The 9675-nt window shown below is 42.6% G+C and overlaps 1 long non-coding RNA gene across 2 annotated transcripts; it reads left to right on the top strand.

Annotated features, from left to right (window-relative positions):
- The first annotated feature begins 1762 nt into the window (after positions 1 to 1762).
- On the top strand, positions 1763 to 9259 carry LOC125090941 (uncharacterized). Of its 2 annotated transcripts, XR_007124527.1 has the most exons (4): positions 1763 to 5018; positions 7533 to 7657; positions 8009 to 8163; positions 8301 to 9259. It is a non-coding gene; the product is annotated as an uncharacterized LOC125090941 (long non-coding RNA). The 2 variants fall into 2 exon arrangements; XR_007124525.1 differs by having other exon boundaries at positions 1763 to 7657.
- Positions 9260 to 9675: the final 416 nt, after the last annotated feature.

The raw sequence follows: 9675 nt of genomic DNA on the forward strand, positions 1-9675 counted from the left end.
GAGCACTAGTGGAGTGAAAGGCAGTGGAAGAAACAGACCCCCGCTGAGCAGGGGGCCCAACACCAACACCGGGGCTTGATTTTGGGACTCTGGGATCATGACCTGAGCCCAAGGCAGACGCTTAACCCAAGGCAGGTGCCGCTCAAGCAATATTTCTAACTTCTACTAACCAGATATCAGCAACAACATCCTCCCCTTTGTAAGGACAATCAAAAATGTCTCCAGACATTGGCAAATATTCCCCAGAGAGCAGAATTGTCCTTAGTTAAGAACCATTGCGCTACACTGTTGATATTTTAAAATAAAGATTTCTGCAATTGTTTGCAGTGTATTCTGAATTAAGAATAATTATATTTTGTGCATTTGCTTCGAACCTCAGCTTTGTGATATTGAAGAAGAGGGCCTGAGAGCTGGTGGGGCACGGCTGAACAGTGTGACGGAGTAAAAAGAACTTAAACTTTGGAGCCAGCTGGAATTGGATTCTAGACCTGCCTCAGCTCCTTGCTTTGACTGACTACTAACTGCATGGCCTCAGGCAAGTTACTTAACCTCTTCCCCCTTACTTTCTACTGCTGTAAATTGTGATCCTCAAAGGGTTGTTTGTAAGTAATTTCCTTCTCATTTGTTTCCATTATTTAACCAGAGCTCGTAGAGCATGTAATGTCAACTTATTTTTTTCTTTTTTGGATATGTTCTAAGTAGTCTAAGTATAGATTTTACCCAAGTCTTTATTGCTAAGTTGGGGAAAAAAAAAAAAAAAGAAAAAAGAAAGCCCATTGAATTAAATATGTTAATACACAAAATACTTTATTTAACTTGGAATCTTAAAGTGTCTTCAAGGTGAGCCTCTGTTGTAATCTTACTTTAAAAACTTTTTATGCATGGGGGGGACGAAGGCGGAAACATTTTATACAATGTTTAGGCAATGTTTATACAATGTTTGTACAAGGCTACAAATTGTGTTTCAAAAATGTGTACTTTTCTTGAGGTGTGTTTTTTACAATATTGTAGACAGATCAAAAAGTTGGGGAATATGGATGTTTTTGGTGTAAGACAAGTAATAAACACAATAGGGGTACAGGTCTGTGAATCGTCAGGCTTACACACTTCCCAACACTCACCATAGCACATAAGCTCCCCAATGTCCATAACTCAACCACCTTCTCCCTGCACCCCTCCTCCCGGCAACCTACAGTTTGTTTTGTGAGATTAAGAGTCTCTTATGGTTTGTTCCCTCCCAATCCCATCTTGTTTCATTTTTTCCTTCCCTTTCCCCCAAACCCCCCACTTTGCTTCTTAAATTCATCATATCGGGGAGATCATATGAAAATTGTCTTTCTCTGATTGACTTATTTCGCTCAGCATGATACCCTCTAGTTCCATCCACGTTGTTGCAAAAGGCAAGATTTCATTTCTTTTGATGGCTGCATAGTATTCCATTGTGTATATATACCACATCTTCTTTATCCATTCGTCTGTAGATGGACATCTAGGTTCGTTCCATAGTTTGGCTATTGTAGACATTGCTGCTATAAACATTTGGGTGCACGTGCCCCTTCAGATCACTACGTTTGTATCTTTAGGGTAAATACCCAGTAGTATGATTGCTGGGTCATAGGGTAGCTCTATTTTCAACTTTTTGAAAGTTGTTGCTGTTTTCCAGAGTGGTTGCACCAGCTTGCATTCCCACCAACAGCATAGGACGGTTCCCCTTTCTCCACATCCTTGCCAGCATCTGTTGTTTCCTGACTTGTTAATTTTAGCCATTGTGACTGGTGTGAGGTGGGATCTCATTGTGGTTTTGATTTGTATTTCCCTGATGCTGAGTGATGACAAACACAATTTTTATTCGTTTCCGCGCCAGCTCGAATCAGAGAGGTCCACGCTTTCTTGACAGCTTGACAAAGAAAATGTGGTGAGTGCCAGTTACTGGGCACTGTGGGAAATGCTTTGTAAGTGCTCCCCTATTTCATTTTCCCAAGAAACACCTGAGGTTCTTGTTCCCACTTTGCAGATCTAGGAGGCTCAGGTGGAAGGAAGCTGTGTCTCCACATTCATCGAGCTAAGAGTAAAGAATCCCTCCAGCTCTGCTTTGTCCCAGATCCTGTGCTCTCAAATACAACATCCTGTGCCTCCAAAAACCAAATGCAAAGGGAGAAGTGAAGATGTGGACACCAGAGGCTGGCGTTTACTGGAGGAAGCGTGAACTCCGAGAAACAGAATGGGAAGGGTTCTGGAGGAAAGGCAGTGGCTCAGGAAATGAAAAATATGAGAAAGAAATAAGCAAGGGAAAAGGGATGGAGGGTGGAGCCAGAGGCGCGGGTTTATAGAAAATTCCTAACATTTATCAGACCAAAGGAAACATCTTTATTTTTAGTTGAACAGAAACTCCCACAACATCTATTCAATTTGGTATGTTTAAATGGAGGATTATAAATGATACCCTCTTGCCCACCACGAGTTTACTTATGGGAAATGAACCTCCCTTTGACACGGAGACAAGCTTCTTAATCATCAGCTAATTCTAGCATGTGGACATTTTTGGAACCAGAGAATTATATTTCAAAGCTTCTGCTGAGTGCATGAGTGCTCCATGGGCATTTTGTCTCAGTAAGAAGCGGAGATGTTGGCCCATAGATCTTGGATAGAAAAGACCTTTGAGACTCTCAGGTGGATTTTCTTGCCAGGCCAGGAGCAGAGATGAATACTATTATACAGAGCCTCTAAAGGGCATACACTTCGGCAATAACTGCTTAGCAATGCCTAACACTTGAGACCGTATCTGTCTGGCCAAGATTTAGTAGCTTCTAAGCCTTGCCAGAGTTCAGTTCCCACTGAGCCATCTGCCCTCCCTCTGTGTAAAAGCAGATACTTTCTCACCAGAATGGTAATAAAAGTGGCAATTGGCAAGGAAAATTGTGACCATTTGTTTAGTTAGTGTAATTCTTCCTTCTCAGAGTCTATGTATTTCCAAGTGGTCTAGCTCCATATTTACAATTGGTTTTGGGTGAAGGTCAACCTCAGACATGTGGAATTCCCATAAGGGCTTAATTTATAGTGTACGAAGGGGGATAGGAGTTTTTTGAGAGGAGCCCGAACTTGATACTTTGATGTGCTATTTCCCTAGTTTTCGTTATCTGCGACCACTCCGATCTTTGCATATACTGCCTGGTTCACATAGGTTATTCTGTGATCTGGGGAGATCTGAGCGCTGCCGAGCTGGCCGCCTCTGAAGGCCAACAGACATTCAGTCCCTGAGTTCCCCGGGACGTCCTGTCTGACTGCCCCGCAGGGAAAGAGGAGAAGAAGGAATGAGATTCGGCAGCCATAGTGTGTGGGGAATTAGTAGCTGTGTGTCTTTGGGACAGTTACTTACTGTTTCTTTTCTCTGTTTTGTTACTGGAAAAGCAGGGTAATGGGACCTGTCTCCCTGGGTTTTGGGAGGAATGAATAAGGCAGCGGGCTAACAATGTGTAGCTCCTGATACACTAACTGAATACCAGCTCCATAGACATTTTAGTTCTTCAGCAGAGTCCAGAGAGGACCGGTTTATTCAGGAAGTGGTCCCATCTTGTTCTGTCAACTACAGTAATTTGGTACCTACGGAAGTTTTATGTAGAGAGGAAGAGCAGAACAGGGTGGAAAAAAATATGGTGTGAGGATATGAAAGTTGGAAATCGTGAAGTACTGATTTGTGAATTAAGTCACTCTACCTGAATTCAAATATGTATTTGTTTTCCCATTCCCTGTTGCCCCAGTGATCCCAAATCTCTCAGCCGTGGCCATGGTACCCGCCATCTTTGGGGGCGTGGGGATTGCCGGCTGCTACTTTAGAACCCCTGCTTGTCCCATCCTTGGCTTCACAGCATTTTCAAGCCCCTCCTCGCCGGGGTGGCACGCACTCCTTTACCCACCTCTGAGGCCTTTGTGCAGCACACGGAGAATGAGGACACAGAAAAGCGTCATCCAGGTGCTGCTGAAACTGAGGCGGTGACAGACTTTGAGGAAGCCGGTGCCCATCAAAGAGCATCACCTTCCTCTGTCTGGCCATTGTGTGGCTGTTTTGAAGGTTGGTCAGAACCCAGGATCTTTCTTTGTTCTTACTTTTCTATGAGATGTGAAGAAACAGGAAGGGAAACCTGCTTCCGAGAGACACTTAATCCAAAAGAATGGGGGTGGGGGGGAAGAGGGGGACTTTTTTCCAAGGTAGGGTCAATGCTAGAAACCATAACTTAGGAGTGGAAAATGGAAGAAAAGGTGAATGATGCTTTTTAAATGAGCCCATTGGTTTCATGAAACCTCAATACTTTAAGATAACATGAAAGCATGAATTTTTAAGCATATATTTTAAGAGAATAATGGATGTATATACATAGACACACCTACACATTTTACTGCCAAGTTACAAAATTCAGGCTGTAGAACATCTAAACTTTCCTACATGGTTTGCCAAAAACCAAATCTCACATATAGGTACCGCATCGAATCCAACTCTATTTCAGGAGATGAAACAGATGGGTGCTGGAAGCCATTCAGCTGTAATTCTAATTAGTACCATGTTCAGTTTGCAGCAAAGCATGCAAATAGCTCATTTGCCTTTGAAAATGACACAATTCGAGATATGTTTCAAGGAGTTGTCCTGACGTGCTGAACTCACTCATTGATTGTCCTCCTTGATTTGAATTCATCTTGTGCTAAACTACCTCCCGGATTTCCCCAAATTCTCTATTTTAGTGCTTTGTTCATACTGTTATATTTTAATATTTGCCAGGTCCTGTTAGGCTACCACACATTGATTGGCTCACAGAATTTTATGTGAATTTCACTTGGTTGATTTTCGGCTTCCTGTGCCTAAGCTCCAGAATGTTCTTAGCTGAAGTTCTGTCAGTTACAATGTGTTGGATATTGTGATGCACATGGGATTCCTGCTTCCTATGAAAAAGCCTGTAAGTAGCTTTCCAAGAACAGGTGACTATTATGAGCCAAAGGTAGGAAGTTGCTCTCAGCAGTCCTATAAGGTAAGCATTTCCTTATAAATGCAACTCTTGTATACAGAATTAAACTGAGCAAACAGTGAAAAATCTGTATTTATCATGTAACGAGGGGCTTGAGGTTGTTTCTATAACATATCTCTTTAATAACCTGGGAAGGAGTGTGGGAAGAGTTTATTATTACATGTGATGGGAAAATTTCTAACTCTGAGACCCAGGAGATAGCAAAAAAGAGGAAAAAGCAGTTTCAGTTGTAAGCTATCTGCATTTTCTAGACCTCAGTAAGTCATAATTCTAAGAAGTAAAATCTGGTATGAACTTTAACTTGTACACTTAAGTTAAAAATCTAAGCCAGTGACACATTGCAGAAGATAAGACTGTCTTCCTCTTCCAAAACATATAATCACTCCTCTCCCCACTCCTTTGGCTGGTTTGCCCCATTTTGTGGTAGAGTCGAAATATTTCAAGCTAAAATAACAGAGTCAAATTCAAGGTCTTCCTAGCACAACTTGGGGAAATGCCAAACATAGCAGCATGTTGTTCTTGACAGGTACAACTCCATCAGTTTCTTCAGGGAGAGAAAGATTTGCAGAACATCCCACAGGGAGATGGAGCCAATGCCTCATTGAGTTACAATCACTGAGTTATATTCCTTGACACACTGTATTTACGTCTTTCATAGACCCACTGAAAAAAGACAATGGGACTGAAAATGAAAGCAAATCTTAGTAGAAAGGATTCTGTTCAGTCCGTCAATACTATGAGAAGTTGGAGAATTGTTGGGACTTACCTGAGAACAAATTATTTTCTTTGAGCTATTATTAGCACGCTGGACAAACACCACAGTAAACTGTGGATGTATATCATACCACCTGACCTTTTCTTTTTGCCACTGACTGACCGTGCGCTGTGCCAGTCGTCAGCACCTGTCCAGAGAGGTATTTCCCACGTGTATGTTCATTAGGTCTCTGTCGGACTTGATAGCTCATCCTATGATATGGGCCCATTATTTCTGAATAGGCAGTACAAAATTTTAGTCTGTGTCTTCAGCAGGTAGAGGATGGGAGCTTCTCCAGGGATATAGCCTCAAACATTTGCCAGCCAAACCCGAAATTATGGGAGGTTTTTACAGTGACAGCTCACATTTAGAAAATCAGCTTTGCTTTCCCTTACTGTAGCTGCTTTATTTAGCCTTTGCTTTGTTAAGGGAAGAAAAAAAACGAATGAGGGAAAGATCAGTGTGTCCTGGTAGATTGTTTATGCATATTTAAAACAGAGGAAATATGTTCGTGTTGCTTCTAGGCATCTAGGCAGCGCCTCGGCAACTGTGATGGGCAGATGGGAATCGCCACTATTTAGAAATATCTGCTGAGGAAACATATATCACAGCTGCCCATTTAGCTAATGTAGACTATTTGTAATGTCATTTTTAATGTATTGGATATTATTTTGTGCACACAGTGTTCAAACACAGGCCCATCCTCCTAAGTACCTGTGATTTTTCTGGAAAAAATATTTGTAAACGATTATCCCTAGAGACTCTTTTTAAACAGCCAAATGGCTATATACCCACGAACATTTGAACAGTGAAATATTTAGAATTATTGAAACAACCTACAGAATACGAATCCATTCTAGGAAAAATTGCACACAATGAAAATGGTGGGCACAGATGGGTAGCAGTGGTATTTGTAGATACCGTGCTTCATGCATGGGGCTTGGCTGAAGGGATATCGACGTTGGCTTCATGTTGCTAATCCAGACCTCATAGTCCTTGAGGGAGTGTTCACAAGAAGTTACGCTATTCCCACGTGAGAGGCCTTAAAGACATATGTGGGTAGCTCAGATTCCTGATTGTTTAGCTAGTTCCTGTCTCTCCATTCACAAAAGCAAAATTCCAGAAGCAGAGAGCGGTGGGATGAATTTTAGCTAATGACAAACCTCTCTAAACTGTCCCAGGTGACTCCTGGTCCGTACCTATGTAAAGTTGGACTCTCGGCATTTCGTGACTTGGTCCTCTTCTTTCCCTGGTTAGTCTCTGATACAATTGGCTTGGACGTAGTTCACGTCAATCAGTTTGCCACGTAAGTGACCAGAGCTATAAGTAAGTGCCTGGCATTTGTCGTTCCAACCGATCCATTTTTACCATCAAAAATAATCAATGCAGAGAGAAATCAGAAATACAAATCCATTTCTGCACAAGCCCTACCTAATCCCGTTTCACTGCCTACATACAATTCGTGCAGAAAAAAATAAGACCCGACTAAAGCTCCCTGATCCCGACTGTGCTCTACACTTAAGATGATGTTTCATCTGGATTGGGAGCTTGGTTTTGGAGATGGAGGAACCCATTGGGTGTCAATCCACGTAGATGAGGTGACTGAGGAATACTGGAGACTTGGTTTAGAGGTCCAACAGATTTGGCTGGAAAAATCCTTTTTTCCGCTAACTTGCCTTATAGCTTTGGGCATGTCACCTCAGCAGTCAACCTCAGTGTCTTCACTGTAAATTAGTCTTTGTTTCCTCCTTTTCCTCGTGTAGTCATTTCAACTTGCGGAACTGACGTGGCTGTTAAAGAAGTGATGTGTCAATAGCACAGTGGGCTCTCCGACGGACAAGTCAAGCACATTAGGAAGGAACACAGATTCTAGAGCAGACATGTCTGGGTATGGACCCGGGATTTGCCCTTAGTATCTCCATCCTTAGTCTAACTCACTTAACCTCCCTGTGCTTCTGTTTGCTTTCCTACAGAAGAGGAATAATAGTAGTAACTAGGGTCATCATGGTGATTAAATTAGGATAAGTAAAGTACTTGGAACAGTATTTGGCATGCAGTAAATAAATGATGTTTATTCAGTAATAATGACAAACATTTATTACTACATAATTATAATACTGTCATTATTATATTTATTATTTATTATAGATTCCATGTCTTGTGTTCTGTCACTTGATGGTGATGGTGACTGCACTTTTGGGTTCTTGCTGTGCCTCTAGTTACGTCTGTTCCCTTGCAGGCAGAATTCCAGCTCCAGAAGCACAAAGAGTCTGGCAGCAGCAAGAGTCATGAGGACCTGCATCTTGGAATCACCCACAGCGTATTGTGGGGTCCCCCGTGTTGTGAATTTGGGCTCAACCAAAAGCTTAAAGGGCTCAACTGAAAAGCTTAAAGGTCAATGATATGCAGCGGAAACACAATTGTGAGGTTACTGGGAGATGGGGATCGTTAATTTTATGTGTCAAGTTGGCTGGCCACAGGGTGCCCACACATTTGGTCAAATGTCATGCTGGATATGTCTGTGTTTTCAGGCGACTTTAACATTGGACTTGGCAGGCTAAGTAAGAAGACTGCTCGACCGAATGGTAGGTGGGTGGACATCATCTTGTCAGCAAAGGCCTGAATAGAACAAAAAGGATTCTTGGTAAGAGGGAATTCCTCTGGCCTGGCTGCCTTCCAACTGGACATAGGTTTCTCTTGCCTCCGGAGTGCAAGGACACCATCCGCTCTCCAGGGTCTCAGGCCTTTGACCTTGAACTGTAACTAAACCACTTACTCTCCTGAGTCTCCAGCTTACTGACTCATCTGAAAGATCTTGGGACTTACCAGCGTGTATTATGTAAAGTTTTTCCACGTTTTCCCCCTTGCTTGTAGATTAATCTTGTAATACAGATTTTATTTGACAAAAACAAGTGTATCTAACACTTTTTATTTATTTATTCAGCAAAACATGCATTTAGGGTCTATGATGTACCGGGCCCTACACTAACCTCTGATACAGAACAGGGAATATGGTTGTTACTTTTGTGGAGATTTTAGTCTGATAGAGAAGAGAGAAACATTGTACAAATAAATAAAATATTTTTATAGGTTATATGAAAGTTATGAAAAGGGTAGAGACTTTGAGGAGTTGCCAGTCAAGCTGAAACCTGAAAGATGAGAATCTTTTAATCATATGGCAAGGAAGCAGGGAATTCTGGGCAGAGAGCCGGCCTAAAGACCCAGAGTGGGGAGGCTGACCTGCTGGGGGAATTGAGAAGAAGAGCTTTGCTGAGTCCGTGAGCAGTCCATGGGACAAGCAGGAGGTGAAGTCACACGATAGGTAGTATGGATACTGGGCAGGACTTTGAGGATCACATCAAAGAGAATTAGCTAGAAACAAATGGGAAGCTGTGGAGGGATGTTAAGGGTTGGATTAACATGACTTAATTCATGTTGATCATGTTTTTTAAAATTTTTTCCAAGCTTGGGACGCCTGGGTGGCTCAGTCCGTTAAGTGTCTGACTCTTGATTTGGGCTCAGGTCGTGATCTCAAGGTCATGAGATGGAGCCCCATGTTGGGCTCTGTATGGGAGCATGGAGCCTGCTTAAGATTCTCTCTCTCTCCCTCTCTCCCTCTGCCTCCTCCCCCATTTTTTCTCTCTCTCTCTCTTTTAACAACAACAACAAAATATTCCCAAGCTTACTGAGAAAAGAACTGAGTAGCCTGGGCAGGATGGAAGTGGGAAGACCAGCATCCTTGCTGGTGGTGTGGTGGTTAGCAGGGGATACTGTGTCCTGCATGGGAGACAGACAGACAGACAGACAGAGGAGAAGCAGCAATAGGAAATGTGTCCTCTCTGATACCTGCCAGTGCTCATTCAGGTCTCACCGTGGGACCCCAGCGTCATTTCACCTCCTTAAGGA

This window comes from Lutra lutra, chromosome 2, assembly GCF_902655055.1.
Source record: "Lutra lutra chromosome 2, mLutLut1.2, whole genome shotgun sequence".
NCBI classification, from domain to species: domain Eukaryota; kingdom Metazoa; phylum Chordata; class Mammalia; order Carnivora; family Mustelidae; genus Lutra; species Lutra lutra.